A 21,886-nucleotide genomic window follows, 5' to 3' on the forward strand; every position below is an offset into this window, starting at 1 on the left:
CCAAAATAATAATATCTGTGAACTGCATTCCTTTGATCAAATTTCTTATGTAAAAAAATTATGATATCTGAAGATAGAAATATAATTTCATCCGAATTGGTTATCCATACCTGCAAAAAGAATCCTGAAACATCCTATCTTATCTCATCATTTGGAAACCAAATAAGAACAAGGAGAGTAGATTTCGCTAAAGGTCAGATTTCAGGAATTCCAAACATTCAGACATGAAAACAGTTTGGGCTATTTTGATGCCTGAGTACATAAAGAAATATAATAAATATTTTAAAATTTCTCAGTAAATATTTTTTTCTTATGTAAATAAATAATACATGTTATCTGCTATATTGAGAAAATGTAAACATTTTCCTTACAAAATATAAATGTTACTAAGGGGTTATACTAAAATGAACTTGATAATCCAATCTTTAATAATATACTTTTCGAATATAATCTTAAACTTAAAGCCACTTGCTACACACAACGTAAAAAAGAAAAAAAATAATTTTCAATCTTTCTATGAAGAAATCATGAGATTGTATCACTTAGGAAAGGGTTCACAATTTTACAATAACAAATTAGGAAATGCTCAACTACTTTAGTCATCTTGATTTACAGACAGAAAAAAACTGAAACCCAAGATGTGCGGATGAAAGTGATAGTGTTTTCTCTTCCCTCCTCATAATCTTTTTATAACATAATTTCTCTTTTAAGATGTGGCAGCTTTCATACAGCTGGCTATCCATCAACAAAATCCTAACCACTAAGCAAAGTAGGTCAGAAAACTCTCTCACTCTTAGATTTAAACTTCCCTATGTATAGAAATCAAATTTAAAGACAACTCTTTAAGCACCTCTTTAACATCAAAACACTAAACTTACAAATTGTACATTCATGCAAATGGTTTTCTCTGTACCCCAATTGCTCATCACAGGCCCACTGTTCTTATCATGGGAGAAAATCTTAAAAACTCAGCATTATGGAATAATCTTTAAATTCAAAAGTAGAATAGAAACAGCAGAGATAAGTACAGGGGATACCAAAGAGAGAATTCAGCCAAGTCAAATATAGAATAAACTGTCCTCCTGCTTTTCCTACCTAAAACACATTATTGCCCTATTCCAAGTCCCCCCCAAAAGCTAGGCTCTCAAGTTATACGACATTATGGTTTAAACAAGTATTTTGTAAGTACAAGTCTGAAATCTGAATATTATTATAATAACCATCTTTACCACCACTAACACTTGCTCAGGCTGACTTGTTTTATAAAGTATATTCCAAATTTCTGACAAAAAGATTATAAATGGTCTTTTAGAGCAGTGTCTATTTGTAATTCCTGGTCTCAAAATCCTTGCACAAAAGAATGCTTTTCTAGCCAAAGTGAAAACCGCATATTTATTTGATTTTATAATGTGTATTCTTCATAAAATAATAATCTTAGCAATTAATTAACAAATAAGTTAAATGATCAAAACATTAAAATATGTAAAAGGTAGTGGTGACAATCATATTAATAGGTCATTTAACCTTACATTTGTTCAATAATCATTTATGTAACGCCTACTATAGATCAAGTACTATGCCAGGGATTTAAAAAAACAAAGATGACTTCTAAGGATATTATAGGGCAGTAAAAACAGGCAGATGTGTGAATCATCAAGTCCAATGAAGAGAAGTGGTAAGGGTGGTAACAGATAAAATGAGACCACAGAGGAGGAATGGGTGGGTCAATTACAGAATTACGTTTGACAGGCTAAATGTCAGAAAAAGCCTTAAGGGAGGAGGTGACCTTAAGCTGCAGTCTGAAGATAAGTCGGCCCTGACAGATAATGAGGATAGGCTGCATGGCAGGTAGCAGTGAGAAGTGCAAGATCTTCTAAGGTGATCAACTGAGGGTACTATGAAGTATTTTCAGTTGATTTCAGATGTACTTCATAGTACTAGCAAGCAAGTAACAAGCAAGCAGTTTGCTAAGGCTGAATTTGGGGGTAGGGAAGTACAACAACAGCCAGGGCTATGCATACTATGCTAAGAAATATGGCTCTATCCACAAACAGTTCTTAATAGTTTCTGAACATAGACCCTATTTAGAATTTAAAGGTGACACAAACAAACAAACCCAATAGCTAAGGTGCACTGATTACTTACTATGAGTCAGGCACTTTACATATATTTCTGATTTAATTTTATATCCACCAACAGCCCTAAAATAGGAACTATTACTATGAGAAAATGGTGGTGGGCCGGGCACGGTGGCTCACACCTGTAATCCCAGCACTTTGGGAGGCCGAGGCGGGCGGATCACGAGGTCAAGAGATGGAGACCATCCTTGCCATGACGAAACCCCGTCTCTACTAAAAATACAAAAATTAGCCAGGTGTGGTGGCATGCACCTGTAATCCCAGCTACTCGGGAGGCTGAGGTGGAAGAATTGCTTGAACCCAGGAGGCGGAGGTTGTGCCACTGCACTCCAGCCTGGCGACAGAGCAAGACTCCGTCTCAAAAAAAAAAAAAAAAAAGAAAATGGTGGCTATGAACCTGGTACTTTCCCTGTTGTAATAAAAAAATGGTGGCTAGATAATCTGCCCACAACACACCAACCACATGGCAGAATAGACTTCAAATTTAGTTTGTCTGTACTCTACGAACCCTTTCTTTGAATTAAAAGTATGTACATACGTACCACAATTTTCTTCTTAATCAGATCACACTCCCCAATCACTGGTAAATACAGGAGATAGTTTCCTTTCATTCCATATCATCCCCTAGCTACTAATCCCTTTGTCTCTCCACTTCACAGCAAAACCCAGAGTGTTCATATAAAGACACTGGCCATATCCACTTCTCATTTCCCCTTATCCTTCCAAAGTCGTCTTCCTACTGAAGAAAAGAGGAATTGGCTATGGACAATGTCACTTATGGCTCCATATTGCTAATCCCATGGCCAATTAACTGTCCTTATATTACTCAATGGCTCAACAGGTGACTAATTCTTTTTGTTCTGGGAAACCCCTCTCCCCTATTTCTGTTATTTTCCTTTTGTCCTTATCTACCCTTCTTCTCAACTCATCTTCTGCCCTAAGAAACTATAAATGCTGGACTATCACTTGCTCAATATGAATTTTTCTCCCTTTCATAGAGTTAAATACCATCTATACACACTTTTAATCAATAGATTTTTATTGGTAATTCCCTGAACTCCAAATGTCTGTCCAATTGTCCACACATCTCTAGGACATCACACAGGTTATTTCAAATCCAAAAGGTCCAAAATAGAACTCTTCATTCCTCATGTTTATCCATTTGGTAAAACTGCTGAATAAAAAATAAATTTTAGCACATAGGAAGTACTACAGGCTACCACATAGCTAAACAGGTCATGCAATGCTGCATATAGTTGACCAGTATGCAAAATGAACAGCATAAATCCTTAAAAGCCTTGTTAAGATATACATTTTCCTACCATACAGTCTTTCATATAGAATTTACTGTGCCTATCATATGATATTCTGGCTAATCACTATGTTATTGAACTTACATAAGTGGAAATAAAATAAGCATAGACACAAAATATTTCAACAGTCATAAACTGGAAACTATAACATGTTTTCATTTAATGTTGTGGACACTGGTCTCCTGCTTCTGATAGTGGAGAACTATGCCATTTGAACAAACTATGTTATTGAGGATAACTAGAAAAGTTAAACAAACTTAAAAAAAAATATCTGCTTAACAGCACTGAAGAACCAAAAAGTCAATAAAGATTTAAGACGTGAAGTTAAGGAAAACAGATACCCAGAAAGCTGAGCCTGGAATCTGGGGCTTCTGCCTGGAATTAGCAGTAACATCAATTTCAAGAAAAGTACAGGAGAGCTTAAGAAACTTCAATCCTCAAGAGGCTTCAAGGACAAAAAATGGAGGTCAGTGCTTGCCAAGGTTAGGTAGAGGCTAATAACTCTCCATGGTTTATTAGAGGTTAATGAACTCTCCACGTTGACTCAAAAGGCTATACTGTAGGAATAAGTGTGAACCAGATATAATACAGCTGTCAATGGCCTGAAGCACAACTTCACATCACCTCAGTCTCTGAAAATTGATGACAGGTGATCCAGGAGTGCTAGAGCCCTAGCTGCCTGCCAGAAGCAAACATAGTTCTCTGTGTAGAAAGTTATCCTAAACCTCAACATTTTTCTCTGCAGAAAAGTACTCTCTGTAGAAAGTATTCCAGACCTCAACATTTTTCTATAAAATTTAAAAAATACAATAGCTGATATCAATAAAAATTATCAAATACTCAAGGAGACAATATAATATAAAAACAAAACAAATAAACAAAAAAAGGGGAAAAAGAGATGACAGAAGCAGATCCACAGCAGTTCTTATGGCATGAAGACAGACTGAACCACATCCAAAGCAGCTCCTATGACATGAAGATAGACTTGAAAACTATAAATAATAAATTCAAGGACCTATAAAATTCTGTCAGATAACTGAAAAACAGAAAAATAATTAAATGGAATTCTATAACTGAAAAATACAGTAATCAAAAGCTCAATGGATAGGTTTATAAGCGGATTAGACACAGCTGAAGAGAGAATTAGAAAAATGATTAGAAATGAGATTAAAAGTAAACAGAATAAAAAGCAGACAAGAGAAGAGAAAATGCAGAAGAGAGGGCAAAAGATAGATGGTCAGTAAAAATATCTTCTAAAATATGAATAACTGAAATCCCAGAAAGAGAGAAAAGAGAAAAAGAGCAGAACAATATTTTTAGAGATAATGGTTCAGAACTTTCTAAAACAAACCAACGGTGTTAACTGAACATTTGATAAGCCCTCCAATGGAATGTTGTCATTTAAACTTTAAACAGTTGCCTTCCTGTTATGAATTTAAAAATAAAATAAAAAAGACAGTAAAGTACATCATAAACCGAAGATGAAAAACCAAAGACAAAGGGAAATCAGACTGCAGTCTTAGCAAAACAGATTATCCTTTAAAAAACAATTATACTGATAACTGAATTTTCAACATAAACAATAGAAACTATAGTGCAGAAAATAACCATTAACCAAGACAGCTATTGAAATTTTTTTTTTAAGAATGAAGATGAAATAAAAACATTTTCAGAAAACAAACACCCAATACACAGATATGATTGGTTAGCTCAAATGAAGTATAACATTTGAGCTACTGAATCATATCTATTCATAACATCTTGAGAGCTATGCAAGGTAATTATCTAACAGAGGCCATGGGCATTGACTTTTGTAGGAAAGCTCTACTTCGCAAGTCACTGAGCCAAAATATTGCCTGTAAACAATTCAAATAAATTAAAAACTAATGGAGGGTAGAAGGGTAAGAAAAGAGGAAGTAAAGAATACCTGTCTAATTATGTAACATTGAAATTTTATCAAATGAAATAACTACAATTAATTGATGTCAAAATGCTAAACATTTTTGCCTTAGAAAGCTCTATTTTAACTAATTTTACAAATGCTTTTTAAGTACAAAGTATATCACTTATATTTATGCATTTGGCTGCACATATACAAATCATCAGTGATAAAAGATAATTCTAAGGATATCACATGCTCTGAATAGTGTTAATTGTGATTTAAGTTTCTTGGAAGCAAAAATTTCTCAACCATCTTTTAAGTCCTATAGTAGGCCTAATATGCGACTCTGTACACAGTAGGCTCCCTAGAACAATTAATATTTAGACAAGAAAGGCAATATACTTATTTGGCTCAATTCCTTGGTTCAATTCTGAATAAGAAACAATTATTCTCATTTCAAGGTCAGATTCCATACATTTCAGAATTTCAGTCCTTTTGCCTTTAAAAAGAAACCAATCTGATGAAGTTTATATCAAGGGAACATTTTTATCTTTCACATAATTTAAGTAGCTACTAGACATAAGATGGAAGGTCTCTGAAAATTTAGTAGAAATTTCTCATGGATTTAGATAATAACTGAATTACTTATTACTTTTGAAATATCCTATAGACTTGTTTTTTTTTTTTTTTTAACATCAGTATGTAGAAAAGGATGTCAATAGTGAAAACCTTGAGGGAAATATCTGGGAAAGTGGGTAAATGGAGATGGATCCCAGGAGTTTCTCACTCTCTGATGGTCCAACACTCAGCCTCTAGAAATTCATCGTAATTACGAGTCAAATATCCACTATTCCCAATACCATTTACAGAAGACAAAATCCTTCTTCCATTGTAATTTCTTAGCACCTTTGTTGATCAGTTGATCCAGTCCTTAATGTTTTTAATTAGAACTGAATACCCAACAGCTATGTATCAAAATTATTGGTTAGGAGGAATCTGGATAGCTAACTAGAGATTTTGGATGTCAATTATCCTCAGAGAGAAGAACAAAGACATAGGTAAATGGTCATGATCTGAATGAAAAGCTTAGGGAAGACAGCCAGGATCTGTTGGAGACCCCACTGGTTGATGTGGGGTTGCAAAAAAGGAAAGCAGCCAGAGTCCAGCAGAGATTGACTCCTAAAAACCTCTGAATCTTGCCTAAAGGGTAGGTTGGGGTGCTTCTCTTCTCCCTTCAACCCTGGAATAAGCTGCTGACTGCCAAACTGTCAGGGAGCCTTTCTACCCTCATGGCCCCAGGCAATGCTGTCAGTAGGATCTAGAATCTTTCTGGGAATACAACACAGGTGGCTAGCTTGTGCAGGTATGCCTTTACTCCCCTCAAGCCTGAGCTAAGAGGGCAGACACCATACTGGTTGTGCATTCATTGTGGGCTACTATCTTGCATGGGGAATCTCAGCCCCTGAGTTGCTGCATCACTAGCACCCTGCAAACATAGCCCAGATCCTGCTCTGACTTGACAATCACAGGGGACCAGCAGCCCTGGGGAGTTGTGAGATTTCTAGAGATCTAGCCCTAAGCACAGGCTGACCTTAGAAGCGGGGAAAGTGTAGCCTACTAAGAACCCCCATGGGACAAAAAAAAAATGAAGGTACGAACTGATCACTGCATGGGGTGGCACTGGTGGTTGGCAGCAGATGTAGACGGGGGTCATCTCCTGTTCCTTCAGTCCACTATTGTGGACATAGGGGAGGCATTTTTTGAATTAACCCAGTCAAACAAAAACAGAAAAAAGAATTTTAACAAATGAACAAATCTTTTGTGAAATACAGAACTATGTAAAGTCACCAAATCTACAATTTATAGGTATTCCTGAGAAAGAAAAAGAAAAAGCAAGCAATTTGGAAAGCACATTGGTGGAAAGAATTGAGGAAAATTTCCCTGATCTTGTTAGAGATATAGATATCCATATATAAGAAATACAGAACACCTGCGAGATATGATATAAGGTGAACATCACCAAGGCATATAGTCATCAAACTATCCTAGGTCAATGCTAAAGAAAAAAATCTTAAAGGCAGCTAGAAAAAAGGATCAAATCACCAATAAAGGAAATCCCATCAGACTAACAGCAGATTTCTTAGCAGAAACTGACAAGACAGAACAGATAAGAATCTAGTTTTAGACTTCTTAAAGAAAAATAATGCCAGCCAAGAAACTTTATATCTTGTTAAACTAAGTTTCATAAATGATGCAGAAATAAAGTCTTTCCTAAACAAAGAAATGCTAAGAAACTCTGACACCACTAGACCAGTACACCAAAACTGCTAAAGGGAAACAAAAGGATGATACTTGCTACCACAAAAGCACAAAGTTCACACATCCTACACAACAATTACATAACTGAAACTATAAAGCAACTAGCTAACAATACTAGGACAGGAACAAAACCTCACATATGCATATTAACCTTGAACATAAATCTTTAAAAGATATGGATTAGCAAATTGGGTAAGAAAACAAGATTCAACCATCTGCTGCCTAAAAGAGACCCACATAATGTATAAAGACATACACAGGCTCAAAGTAAAGTGGTGGAGAAAGATATATTATGCAAATGGGGAACAAAAAAGACTAGGAGTTGTGATTCTTATGTCAGATAAAATAGAGTTTAAACCAACAAGAGTAAAAAAAGACAAAGAAGGGTATTATATAATGATAAAAACTTCAATGCAACAAGAAGACTTAACTATCCAAAATATATACATGCCCAACATCAGAGCACCCAGATTTATAAAAGAAGTACTATTACATCTAAGAAAAGAAAAGAAAAAGCCATACAATAATCGTGGGAGATTTCAACATCCCATAGAAAACACCAAACAGATCACCAAGGGAGAAAACTAACAAGAAACTTAACAAAGAAACTTGATCCATTGGACTCTGCCAAATGGATCTAGCACACATCTATAGAACATTCCACCCAACAACCAAAGAATATATATTTTTCTTAACTGTGCATGGAACTTTCTCTAAAATTGACAATATGCTGGCCACAAAGCACATTTTAATAGATTTTTAAAAATCAACATTATATCAAGTATCTTCTCAGACTATAGCAGAATAAAATCAGAAATGAATATCAAAAGGAACCCTCAAAACCACATAGGTACATGGAAACTAAACAACTTCCTCTTGAATGACTTTAACAAAATTAAGGCAGAAATTTTAAAAAAAGGCAAACAAATGGATATAGAAACACAACATATAAAAACTTCTAGGATATAGCAAAAGTAGTAAGAGGAAAGCTCACAGCACTACTTTCATAAATAAAAAAGATAAAAAGATATCAAATTAACAACCTAATGATGTATCTAACAAACTATAAAAACAAGAACAAACCAAACTCAAAGCTAGCAGAAGAAAAGAAATAAAGATCAGAACAGAACTAAACGCAATTGAGACTAAAATATCACAGGGATCAACAACGAAAAAAGGTGGTTCTTTAGGAAGATAAACAAAATTGATAGACTACTAACTAAATTAAACAAGAAAAAAAGAGGATTTAAATAAGCAATCAGAAATGATAAAGGTAACATTAAAATTAATACCTTAGAAAAGATCATCAGAAACTACTACAAACATCTCTATGCACACAAACTAGAGAACTTAGAGAAAACAAACAAATTTCCAGAAAGATATAACCTCCCAGACCGAACCAAGAGAAAATTAAAATCCTGAGATCTATCAACCAAAACAAACAAACAACAACAACAACAAAAAAACAACAACGCAGGATCAGAGGAATTCACAGCTGAATTCTACTATATGTACAAAGAGCTGGTATCAATCTTATTAACAAAAATATATATTTTTTAAATTGAGGAGGAGGAATTCCTCCCAAACTGATTCTATGAAACTAGTATCACCCTGATAACAAGTTCTGGCAAGGATAACAAACAAAAAAGAAAACTATGGGCCAATATCCCTGATGAACGTAGACGCAAAAGTCGTCAACAAAATACCAGCAAACTGAATCCAACAACACATCGAAAAGATAATTCATCATAATTAAGTAAGTTTTATTCTAGGAACACAAAGATGGTTCAACATAAGCAAAGCAATAAATGTGATTCAGCACATAAACAAAATTAAAAACAAAAATCACATGATCATCTCAATATGCAGAAAAACACTGAATAAAATCCAACATCTCTTCATGATAAAAATTCTAATTAAACTATGCATTAAAGGAACATACCTCAAAATACTACGAACCATATTTGACAAACCACAGCCAACATCATACTTAATAAGCAAAAGTTGAAAGAATTTCCTCTAAGACCTGGAACAAGACAAGGATGCCCACTTTTGCCCCTCCTATTCAACATAGTAATGGAAGTTCTAGCCAGAGCAATCAGGCAGAAGAAAGACATAAAAGGCATCCAAATTGGAAAAATGGAAGTCAAATTATCTCTGTTCTCTGAGGACATATCTTATTCTTAGAAAACCCTAATTCCTCCAAGACTCCTGGACCTGATTAACAACTTTGTTAAAGTTTCAGGACACAAAATTAACACACCATAATCAGTTGCATTTCTATACATCAACAACGGTCAAGCAGAAAACCAAATAAAAAACTCAATCCCATTTACAATAGCCACACAAAAACATAAACTACTTGGCAATACATTTAAGAAGGTGAAAGACCTTTACAAAGGAGAATTACAAAACACTGAAACTGTAGATGACACAAACAAACGAAAAAACATAGCATGCATGGACAGGAATAATCAGTGTCACTAAAATGACTATACTGCTCAAAACAATCTGGAAAGTAAATGCAATTCTGATCAAATTACCAATGCCATATTTCACAGAATTAGAAAAAAACAATTATAAAATTCATATGGAACCATAAAGAGCCTAAATAGCCAAAGCAATCCTAAGCAAAAAGGACAAAGCTGCAAACATTATATAATCTGACTTCAAACTATACTATGCATCTAATGTAACCAAAACAGTATGGTACTGGTAGATCAATGGAGCAGAATAGAGAACTCAGAAACCAAGCCACACACCTACAAACAACTGATTTTCAACAAAGTCAACAAAAGTAAGCAATGGGGAAAGGATACCCTATTCAACACATAGTGCTGGGAAAGCTGGCTATCCACATATGGAAGAATAAAGCTGGACCCTACTTCTTACCACATATGAAAATTAACTAAAGATAGATTAAAAGCTTAACTATAGGACCTCAAACTATAAATATTATACTAGAAGAAAATCTAGGGAAAACTCTTCTGGACATTGGCCTAGGCAAAGAATTTATGATTAAGACCACCACAACAAATGCAACAAAACTAAAAGTTGACAAATGGGACTTAATTAAACTAAAGAGTTTCTGCACAGGAAAAGAAATAATTAACAGAGCAAACAGACAATCTATAGAATGGGAGAAAATATTTGCAAACTATACATCTGACAAAGGACTAATATCTAGAATCTGTAAAGAAGTTAAACAAATCAACAAGAAAAAAACAAATAATTCCATTAAAAAGTAGGCAAAGGGATATGAACAGACACTTCTCAAAATAAGACATACAAGTGACCAACAAACATTTGGATAACGGTCAACATCACTAGTCATTAGAGAAATGCAAATTAAAACCACAGTGAGATGCCATCTCATACCAATCAGAATAGCTGTTATGAAAAAGCCAACAGATAATAGAGAGGATGTGGAGAAAAGGAAATGCATATACACTGTTGGTGGAAGTATAAATTAGTTTATGAGCATTTCTCAAATAACTAAAATTAGAACTACTCTTTGCAATCCCACCACTATGTATATACATAAAGGAAAAGAAATCATTTTATGAAAAAGATACCTGTACTATCTTTATTGAGCACTACTCACAATGGCAAAGTCATGGAATTGACCTAAGTGTCCATCAAAAGTTGATTGAAAAAAAAATGTGGTATATATACACTGTGGAATACTACATGGTCATAAAAAGGAATTAAATTGTGTCCTTTGCAACAACATTGATGGAGCCAGAAGCCATTATCCTAAGTGATATAAAGCCAGATGTCACATGTTCTCACTTATAAGTGAAGTACACATGGACATAAAGATGGAAATAATAGATACTGGACTCCAAAAGGTGGGGGCTGGGGAGAAACACATGTTGAAAAATTACCTACTTGGTACAATGTTCACTACTTGGGTGACAGGTTCATTAAAAGCCCCAAAGTCATAATTATGCATTATACCCATGTTAACAAACCTGCACATATACCTTTTGAATCTAACAGAAAAAGGGAAAAAGATGACATCAGTGTTGTCTCCAGTGAGTGTGTGCTCCAGTGAGCATAAAGAAAATTACAGGCTATAGCTACATCATATAGAGTCAATAAGTCGGCAAATTATTCACATGATATCCAGAATATCTGACAGATAGCTACAATGGTGAAAAAAGTCTGCAACATTTAAGACATTCTATAGCGAATGGTACATTTTAAGTTGGAGGCAATGAATAACAAAGGAACAAGGAGAAAAATGAATGATCATATATGTGTAAACTGTCAAATAATTGGGATAAAGCATGTGAATTAAAAAACAGAATTAATGATTTCAAAGTGTCTTTTTTCTCTTTATGGAAAAAGAAAGTTATGCTTCTCTGGTTTTTGAAAAGAATAAACATACAGTGAAGTCAATTTTTAAAAGCAGTAATGTAGAATGAAAATCCATAAAGCTACAAAAAAAGTCACATAATTGTATACTAAAAAACAAAAACAAACAAAAAACAACAAACAAGCAAAAACAACAACAACAAAAAAACGCTGATCCCAGAGCAATGGCATAAGAAGCCATCCTTCTGTGGAATTCCTTAACATAGCTAGCTAGTAGGTAGATAGGAAGTAACTTTCCCTTCTAAAATGTACATATCATTTAGATTTACTAATTAAAACTACTGAAGAACTTGTATTTGAGCTATTCTAATGCAAACGTTTATGCCAAGGTGTCATTCCATTCTTGCATTTACACATGGGATCAAATAAATGAAATTCCTCAATTCCCATCTGCGTCTCAAAAAGTCACTGGCTGCTGGAAAACAACAGATATTCTCTCCTGGAAATGAATCAGAAGGCAGACCTTCATTCAGTAGCCAGCATATGATTCAGCAGAGCTTTGTATAAAAGTATAAAGTTCAAAAACAACCCCAAAAAAGCTCGGGAAGTAGTGGATTGTTTTTACCCCTCCTGGAATCACCACTGACAGTATCCATGAAGTTCTGACAGAAGAACACGCCAGGATGACAAAGTAGTGTCTTTTAAAGAGCAGCCAACAACAAGCACATAGGGAATCTTTCAACAAATACAGGTAGGAGAAATTCAAACGTGTGACATAGGTTTTTGTAACCAATAATGTGATTAGATGAAAAACAGGCAAAAACATTGGCTGTGACTATTTAAATAATTTCTCTGAAGAGATAAAATTTATTTAAAGAAAATATGATACTTTCTTCTGTGTCTCATAAGATTGCTATGCTTTTATCTTCTTGTCTTCACTAAGCAAAGGTTAAGTAAAAAGCAAATCATCTATAAACTCAATACTTTTTTTTTCTGGATTTTAAGAGAAGCTTGAGTAGGCGATTTAAACTGTGGAGGAAAGCATCCATGTAGATGCACAGGACTAACAAGAAAGCTATTGTTTGAAATGCCATATATCTTCACTGAGATAGCATGCTAAACTACTCCCACATCTGTACTCACAATACTAAACATCTCCCAACAATGAGAGATAAGCAGTATTGTCAACTGCAGATTTATTTGTAATAAAAACTGTAGTAATTCGAACTCATTATATTAATAGCTATTGAAACTAGAAAGTTCTTACAAATTCAGAGAAATTGACTTTTTGAGAGCTCAAGCTGCCGATATGTTGCTGCTTTTTCTTTTTAAAAAGGGGAAATGTCAAATGATTAGAAGAAAAAATTGGAAAGAGAAGTACTAAAAGATTTAATTGGAAAATATGCTATTCATTTTTCTGGATGTTCCTGTAACACGTGTGAGACATTTTGTTTCTGTACTTTAATGATATTATTACTAGTCTAAAAGATGTACAGCACAGAACTGAGAGGCTTTCAGAAAGATCCTGAGTAGGTAAGTCAGGTCAGCTGGGTGGTCTTATTATCAGTTTTTGATTTCTCCATGAGAGTCTGTTTGAACTAAAGTGCCTTTCATCTTTCCACCCACTCTCACCATTTCGGCATTCTAATTTAGTTCAACTCTTTTTATTCTGTTTTGTTAAAAAACGAGCCCAAATTTGAGGAAGGCAGGGAGACACCCTCTCTTGTGGTTTCATGTAATTTTTTGTTATGGTCTACTGGAAAAGAGTAACTTTAAAAAATGCAATTTCATATACACTTGATCCCCCATTGGACTCAAATCTCTTCAACAATTCATGTTAATATTTTTTGAATTTAAAAAACTATTTAGTTTTAAGACTTCATTGGTTTTTGGCAGGCAGCTTTTTCAACATAGTTTCAACTCTTTGAACCTGTCCCCACAGCTCTTTTCCCAGTGCCTGAGCTTTCAAAGACAGCAGTGGCCAAAGATAGCCACTTTGGAGGTGGAGATCCATACAGTTACTTGTCTAGGGTTCCACTAACCAAGTTATGCTGTTAACTGACTGGTCCCACACAATCTGACATTTTTATAGAAACCCAGAGCATTGTAATTAACTCAAGAGATATGGGGGGAATCCTCATTTTTAAACCAAATTAATAATAAAAACATGAGGTAGAGGGGAAAGGGGCAAATATCTGGGACACACGTGTTCCCAAAGGTTAGTTTTGTTTTGTTTTCCATATTCTCATACCCAAATAATCCATGTAATTGCACCCAAGACCTGGTCTCCCCTTCGTGTCTATTTGGTGGAAGGGAGGCTATGCTATAAAGTGAACACACTTAGGCAAAGAGAAAAAAAAATCCAAATAAACAAGCTATGATGAGGAAAATGCAGCAAGCCTTCTTGCCAGGGAGTGAGTGGCTGGTCAATGCACAAGGGGGCTAGTTACACAAACTGGCGTCCCACGGAGAACAAAAGGGATTGTGGCAAGAGTTGTGATGTAATGGGGCCGTGGGGTGGCCTGGTTAGAGGACATGAAGCACAAAGTTATTGTTATCTGATCTCTACTTTCTTCATAGATACCTTGGATATTACTCTTAAGTGTACTTCTTATTCAAAATATGCTGAAATTTAAAAACAAATATTATGAAAGTACAGTAAGAATATCTGCAGCATCATTCCATCTGACTTCCCTCCCCTATCTCTACATGACCATAGTGATCTTTCAAGGCAACTCCAAATTACCATTGCCTTCATGAAGACTTCCTTATGCCTTTTTTCATACATCTGCAATTAGCACATGGCATCAGTCTCCTCTTCCCTTACTTTGCTGATGTCTTCTTTAAGACATACTCCTTTTTCATTCACGTGCAGAATATTGATAGGTAAATACACATGTGATTTGGGATTGACTCAAAGTCATTTTAAATTGTTTAGATTGTTTGCTTTAGTCAAACTTCTTAAACTGGATTTAGTATGTATTACATGATATTCTCAAAATGTGATTTTAGGCCATATTAATTCATGGTCCTCCAGGGGAACCAGAAAGTAGCCACTGAATTCCAAAAGAGGTATTTGTGTTGGTGAGTGACAAAAACTAAAAAATGAAAACCACTACTATAAAGTGCTAAATGAACTGGTCGTTCATAATAAGAAAGATTATTATTATTCTCAGATTATCCCAGATGTCTGGAGTAGTTTGGAGACATTAGGAAACTATATAACCTATAACCATCATGTTAGTTGTCTAACAATACTTATAAGCTCTAAAGCCATGCAAACTATTTATACCCTTAACTAATCAAAACGTAGAAATATTTCAATGCCATTATCATACTCAGCCACATATTTTGCCATTGAAAGTAATGGTAAAAACTGTACCATCCTAATATAAAGTCTGTATACACCCTGTCAAACCAAAGTTCTGTTCTATCAGCCTCATTTCAAATAAGCATGGGGAGTAAAAGCAAAACAGAAAGAACAATGTGTTTGTATAGGGTTGTTTATGGTTTTGGGTTTTTTTTTTTAATCCTAAATGATGTTTTTAAATTTTTATCTTATGAAGAAAAATGATATCTTATTAAAACAATTTATTATTTTCACTCATCTACAAGGCATCACAAGGCAAGTCAAAGAATGTAACAAGATGCCTCTGCTAAGAGAAGTTATCTCCTAATTATTAATCCTGAGGCATAAACAAGTTAAACAGTACTTTGTTTTTAGTTTGATGAGTAAAATAACATAGAACAAATGAGAAATTATTTAATTCCATTATCAGAACCATCCAAATATTTCCCAGGGAGGACCTCTTCCTTTCATAATTAAATTAACCTGTAAGTCTACCAAATAAACACCATGAACACCATGAACACCATGAACAGTGTACTTTCAAACTTTTAAACACCACCTCACTGTTCTAGCATTTTTTAAAAAAACAAATACAAAGTTTTGTTTATTTTTTTTCATCAGCATTTGTTGGAAGACTTAAAATAAGGTTCACATAAAAATTCCAGAGCAGGAACATAATCACCTGTAGCAAGGAATATAATATGTCTGGGTGAATCTGTTGTCTGAGGCCAGGTAAGAAAAAAGTCATAACCATGTCTCCTTCTGCGGGGAAACTGGATGACCATGGACAGTGCTAGGATATAGGAACAGAAAGAAATCCGGTCCTCAGTGACAGCATCTTTTAATCTAGACAAAATATAACTATTTTTAAATTTCACACATTTTAATTAAGTGTTAACACTATAAATAACTAAAAGTAAAATCAATAGACTCATCGCTATTCTGAGGGGGCAAAAGCACACTACAAATCAATGTTGATTTGAGAATCATGTTTTAACACCTCTTTAGTCAATCACTTCAATTAGCCCATCACCAAAATAAGTCTAGAAATACTCCCCTTAGGCATGTATTGTACATTCTATTTTCAAAGATAAGCCATGCATTTTCCAAATGCAACACATATAGCTTTACATGGCAATGGTACTTGAAAAATCTTTTGGCATGTACTAAGACTTATTCTTTCCCTTGATGCTTATTTTGCCAAATTGCATTTCTGTACTTGTATCTTCAAGAAAATCCACAGAGAAAGTAAGAATCAATACTTAAAGGGCAAAACTTTAGTTTACCAAAACTTAGCCCCACAGGACTATTCATGTCATTGCATTAAACATAAACATGAATATGACTAAACCCATAAGAAAGTTATTAGGCTGAACCATATGAAAATACCAGCATGTGACTGTTTTTGACACCAATGGCAATTTCATATGTAACTTTTATATTCCTGAAGCCTAACTAAGAACCTAATAGAGGTAACTGTATTCCTGAAGTCTAAGGACCTAATAGAGGTAACTACATTCCTGAAGCCTAATGAAGTAGCTAATACAGGTACTTATGACCTTGACTCAAGGAGACTTAAATTAGAATAAAATGTTTACAACTAAAAATTTAAATGAATAAATGGCATATTATCTTATTCTGAACTCTAATGGAATAGAGACTCTATAAAACACTATGCTTAAAGATAAAGGAATGTATCATCTGACAACAGATATTAGATCTAAAACAGAGCTAAATTTGCCCTCAAGATGTTTGTGAAACTTTTAGAGCTGATGTTTATAGAGAGTCTGTGTTAAGAACGTGATGTGAAAATGTTCTGATCTTTTACGTGTCTTATATAACATATAAACAAAGCTAAAATTGGACAAGGTTATAAGTTTTATGATTTTTAAAAATTCTTAATTCTTATTAACCTTACTCAAAAATTATGTTGTATATTTGTAGTATGTGTGAATTTGTGTACACACACACACACACACGCGCGTATTTTTGTGTATATATTTTTATATTCATATATCAGGGATTTTATTAAATGTTATACATTAGCCAACCTCAAGTGATTAAGATTTTACTTCTTTTCCAAAAACAATGTAGTTCAGCCATCTAGTGGTAAAGTATAAAGCTATCACTCCTCTGTATTTTATTATACTGTAAAAAAAGATTGGCAGTATGGAGAAGGATTATAGGTTATTTAAATCTACTTTTCCTTTTCTCTGGTGACCTCATAGAGCACACTCAAGAACTCAGAGGCATTATGAGTACAGAAAATACATCACTGGACTTAGCAGTCTGGAGCTTCTGGTTGACCTTATCAAGAGCAATGGAATGGTGCCAAGATCTGTATTAGAGTTGTAAAAGGAAACAGAAAAGTATGGAACATTCTAACCAAGAAGTATGGCTGTGAAAAGATGGGAGGAAAAGAGAAGAGAAGAAACAGTAGGGCTGAAGAAGGGTTGTCTTTTTGTTTTACAGCATTCAAAGTCTTCATTATGTTAAGGAATTAAAATAAAAGGCCTGGTAAAGAAAAGAAAGAGAATAAAAGTCCCATGTGAAATAGAGAAGAATAAATCCAGTACACAGGAGCCAGACTGTCTTGGAGAGATCATGGTGACTCTTTCTCTGGCGTGGTGGGGTAATCACCATAATAGATGGGTTTAAATCTAGAGAACACAGAAGTTCAAAAGTTGTTTTCTGATTTTTTTTTCTTATTTTTGAAACAAGAGGCAAGGGAATCTACCTCATGGTGAAGAAATGGGAGGTAAATGGTACGATAAGTTGAACAATCAAACTTAAAGGTTGTGTGCACCTTTAAGGTGTTAAAACCTTAACCACTATTAAATGAAAAAAATTAAATAGATAGCTCCTGTATTTTCCAAACATATTCTCATTTCAAATTCCAAATTTTCAAACTAGTTTAAGAAGTCAACTATACTGAAAGTATAATGAAAATGAAGGCATTGCATCCTTTTAAAATGGATTTTGACATACAAACCTCCCTCTACCTCCTCCAAAATTTCCATTTAACCTTCTCCTTTGTAAGGAAGAGTATAACAGAATCAACCAAGTTACTATAATCCTGCATCTTAGTCAACAGAATTAGCTTAGTAAAATAGTGTTTTCAATAAAGTTGGCACCAATAATCCCTAAATTAACATGTTCTTATAAAACTTCAGAAGCCAAAATAAATAACTCAAGTGTTTCAGAACAAAAGAATATTTGATGAGACAAAACTATCAGTTTATTAATATCGCAATAACAACAAAAAAAGAGTATAGTGAAGCATTTTGTGTTTGCTGTTTTTTTAAAAAAGCTTATTTGCTGTTGTAGACTAAGCTGGTATTTATTATAGAAAAGCTAAAATGAACATACTTAATTCCCATTATAAATGGGAAAGAGAAATATAAAATAATGATTTCTAACATATTATCTGTAAATGTAACCCTAAATCCACATTTGTCATTATTTGCGTGTACTGCATTCTCTTGATAACACTGTGAATTTTAAAAGCATAACAACAGACTACATATATACATTACTTAAATTTAATGGTCTTATATTAGCAAATTTAAACAAGGAGCAGCATTGTAAGTGCTCAATGTATTTCAAGAAAATAAGTAAATAAATGGATTTCGAATTCCAAACCTTCCAAATGGATAAAGAAAATTTTACTCTACATATGCCTTTTAACTATACTATCACTTAGAGGGTAGAAACCAAAAACAATATGAGTTGAAAATATGGAATCTTTCTTCCAGTGCTACTTTGAGAAAAAATTTAAGAAAAATATGTGTAGTAAAAATGCACTTGCATGTATGAACGTGATCAAAGATGGCTGATATGCTCATCAGAAGGCCCACATACTCTGATCTTAAAATGTGAGGTTTCGGAAGATGGCTTTATAGGTGATGGTGCAGGCATTGAAGCTGGCAGGAAGATGGGCTGGATAACTGCCCAGAAGCAAAAAGAGGGCTGAGTCAGTGATGCAAATTGCAATTAGGAGCTGTAAATTCTAATCCCTGAGCAAATTCAGAAAAATGTAAAAACTCAGAGATGTCAAGATTTTTATAAATGAGATAACATTTTAAATGCCACAAAGAGTTGTTACTGTCATCTTATTCGCTCACTTGTAAAAAAATCATAAAATATACAATCTGCAATGTTTTACTTATAGAATTTAAATGTCAATCATAGTACCTAAAATCAACCTATGTAATGGTTAAATATGAACACTGTATTAATTACATCACTAAAATTTGATGTGACATTGTCAAATTCACATTTGATATGCACCAGATATATAAGGCTCCAAGGTTCTCCAGCTTCCTTACCTTCAGATATTTTATTAAATTACAACCTTATATAACAGACAGCAATAACAGCAAACAATATCAAATAAAAACTAGCTTACAAAAATACTGCTAGACTAATGCGCCAATCTCTACAAGTTAGGGAAAGTACCTAAAACTCACTCTTGTCTAGGGACTTCTCTCTATTTCCACTGCACCAATCTAATCTAAAACACCATTTTCAAGGCCAGGCACAGTGGCTTATGCCTGTAATCCCAGGACTTTGGGAGGCGGAGGCAGGTGGATCACTTGAGGTCAGGTGTTTCGAGATCAGCCTGGCCAATATGGTGAAAGCCTGTCTCTATTAAAAATACAAAAATTAGCTGGGGGTGGTGGCACATGCCTGTAGTCCAAGCTACTTGGAGGCTGAGGCAGGAGAACTGCTTAAACCCAGGAGGTGGAGGTTGCAGTCAGTCAAGATGGTGCCACTATTCCTGCCTGGGTGACACAGTGAGACTCCACCTCAAAAAAAGAAAAATAATTAAAAAAACTTAAAAATAAAAAAATAATTTCTTAACTGATCTCTCAGTGGCCATGGGCTCCCTTGGTATGTTCTCCATATTAGAGCCATAGTAATGTTTTAAAAACCTACATCTAATTAGGTCATTCTTCTGTAAAAATCTTGGCTTCTCATTGTCTTTGTCAAAGACTTGATGTTTTATCAGGGCCTAGAAAACAATATGATCTAGCTCCTATTCTCTAAGCTTCAACACTTATGGCTCACAGGCCTTCCTTTTGGCTCCTCAACAGTACTTTGTGGGGGAGATGTCAAAGGGAGTAAAGGTACAACAATGTAGCAACAGTTTCAACCTTATCCACCTGTGAGTAGGGGAACATTACACTTTACATAAAAAGCCATAAATCCTAATCCTGGTTATTCGTGCAAATCAAATTCATTATCTCAATTTCCTCACCTCTAAAGAAGGAGACTTTTAAAAAGGATTTCTATTTGAATCTTCAAGCTGGCTGATTTCATAACTCTTTCACCACTTATTTTACATGGAGATTCCAGATTCAAAAGTTCTACCCCAATATCTAAACTGATTTGGTGCATCAACAGTAAGTTCAAATATTGCCTTTTTAATTCAATGTCTCCATCAGACATTTGGGCTCTTTCGGAAAAACAGTTTCTCCAATAAAGTCTACATACCCTTTCACAGTCATCCTTTGGTTCACCTTTGTTAAAAGCGCTACTTCACTATTCAGATGCCACTCTGTTTTGAAAGCTCCGTCTCAGACTCAAGTTACTTATCCTACTAAAGTAGCCTTTAAATAGGATAGTGTTTCTTAATATTGGCATGGTAATAATTCAGAAGATCATAATCCTAAAAATGAAAAGCCAGTCCAATAAAGACACACTGTCTGATTTCCTGTCATACATACTGGAAGAATTAGTATATAGAAATGGCTTATAATAGTCTGAAATTTTGCAGTGATGAAAACACATACTTAAGCTATTGATTATTTTTAAAATTCTTAATTTAAAATTTTGGAAGTCACCAAGTAACTTAAATTGTGTCAAACAGCTAATAATATAATCCACACCTTCAAATTCTGAACCAAATGTATAATTACTCCAAAATGTCCTGCCAGGCAAAATATATTTTGAGAACTTTGTTGACTTACTGTCCACTTGAATTTATCCATAGATTATACACCTGTCTTATACTAAAAAAAGAAAATTTAAAAAACGCCTGGAATGGGCTAAAAATCCAAACATCTAGGAATATCTACAAAGAATGATCAATTCTTATCACTTAAACGTTTAGTAAAATTTCTAGAGATTAAAAACAAAAGACTAGCTTCTTAGAATAAGTTGTAACTTATAAATTGGTATCATATAATAGATATATTTTAAAAACATTTCTTTGGCTAGATCCTTATTTTGCCTGTTATGCTTTACTTTTGACTTATACAAATGACTACCTGTAACCCACTCAAAATATGGGTGTAAAAAGTCAGTACGCTCACATATATCTGAATAATAAACAGTATTTTGCTCAATTACTTATCTCACATAGAGAAAAACAAAAAATTTCTCAAAAAGCCATTTTAGTTATTAATGACTTTGTTATATAAACCATCCAACTTTTAGTCATTTCTTAACAAAAAAACTGAAATTCTAAAATAATACATATGATAAACTGTTATCATAGTAATACTTCTATTCATTAACATGTCCACTTTCTGAGTACGATGAAAACCAATATTCACAATGA

General features: G+C 34.1%; 1 protein-coding gene and 1 long non-coding RNA gene across 2 annotated transcripts in view; one reads left to right on the forward strand and one right to left on the reverse strand.

The window, feature by feature from the left end:
• Positions 1-12,487: 12,487 nt before the first annotated feature.
• The window catches only part of COL10A1 (collagen type X alpha 1 chain), a 37,680-nt gene continuing 28,281 nt past the window's right edge, over positions 12,488-21,886 (forward strand). Inside the window, exon 1 of the mRNA XM_032274386.1 lies at positions 12,488-12,723. The gene's annotated coding sequence lies outside the window, so the exon portion shown is untranslated. The remainder of the gene's footprint in view (positions 12,724-21,886) is intronic.
• LOC116548941 lies at positions 12,566-19,959 on the reverse strand. The gene is made up of 2 exons (XR_004267637.1): positions 16,821-19,959; positions 12,566-16,784 (listed from the first exon to the last, which is right to left on the reverse strand). It is a non-coding gene; the product is annotated as an uncharacterized LOC116548941 (long non-coding RNA).

This window comes from Sapajus apella, unplaced genomic scaffold (assembly GCF_009761245.1).
Source record: "Sapajus apella isolate SASKATOON/1434 unplaced genomic scaffold, GSC_monkey_1.0 scaffold6, whole genome shotgun sequence".
NCBI classification, from domain to species: Eukaryota; Metazoa; Chordata; class Mammalia; order Primates; family Cebidae; genus Sapajus; species Sapajus apella.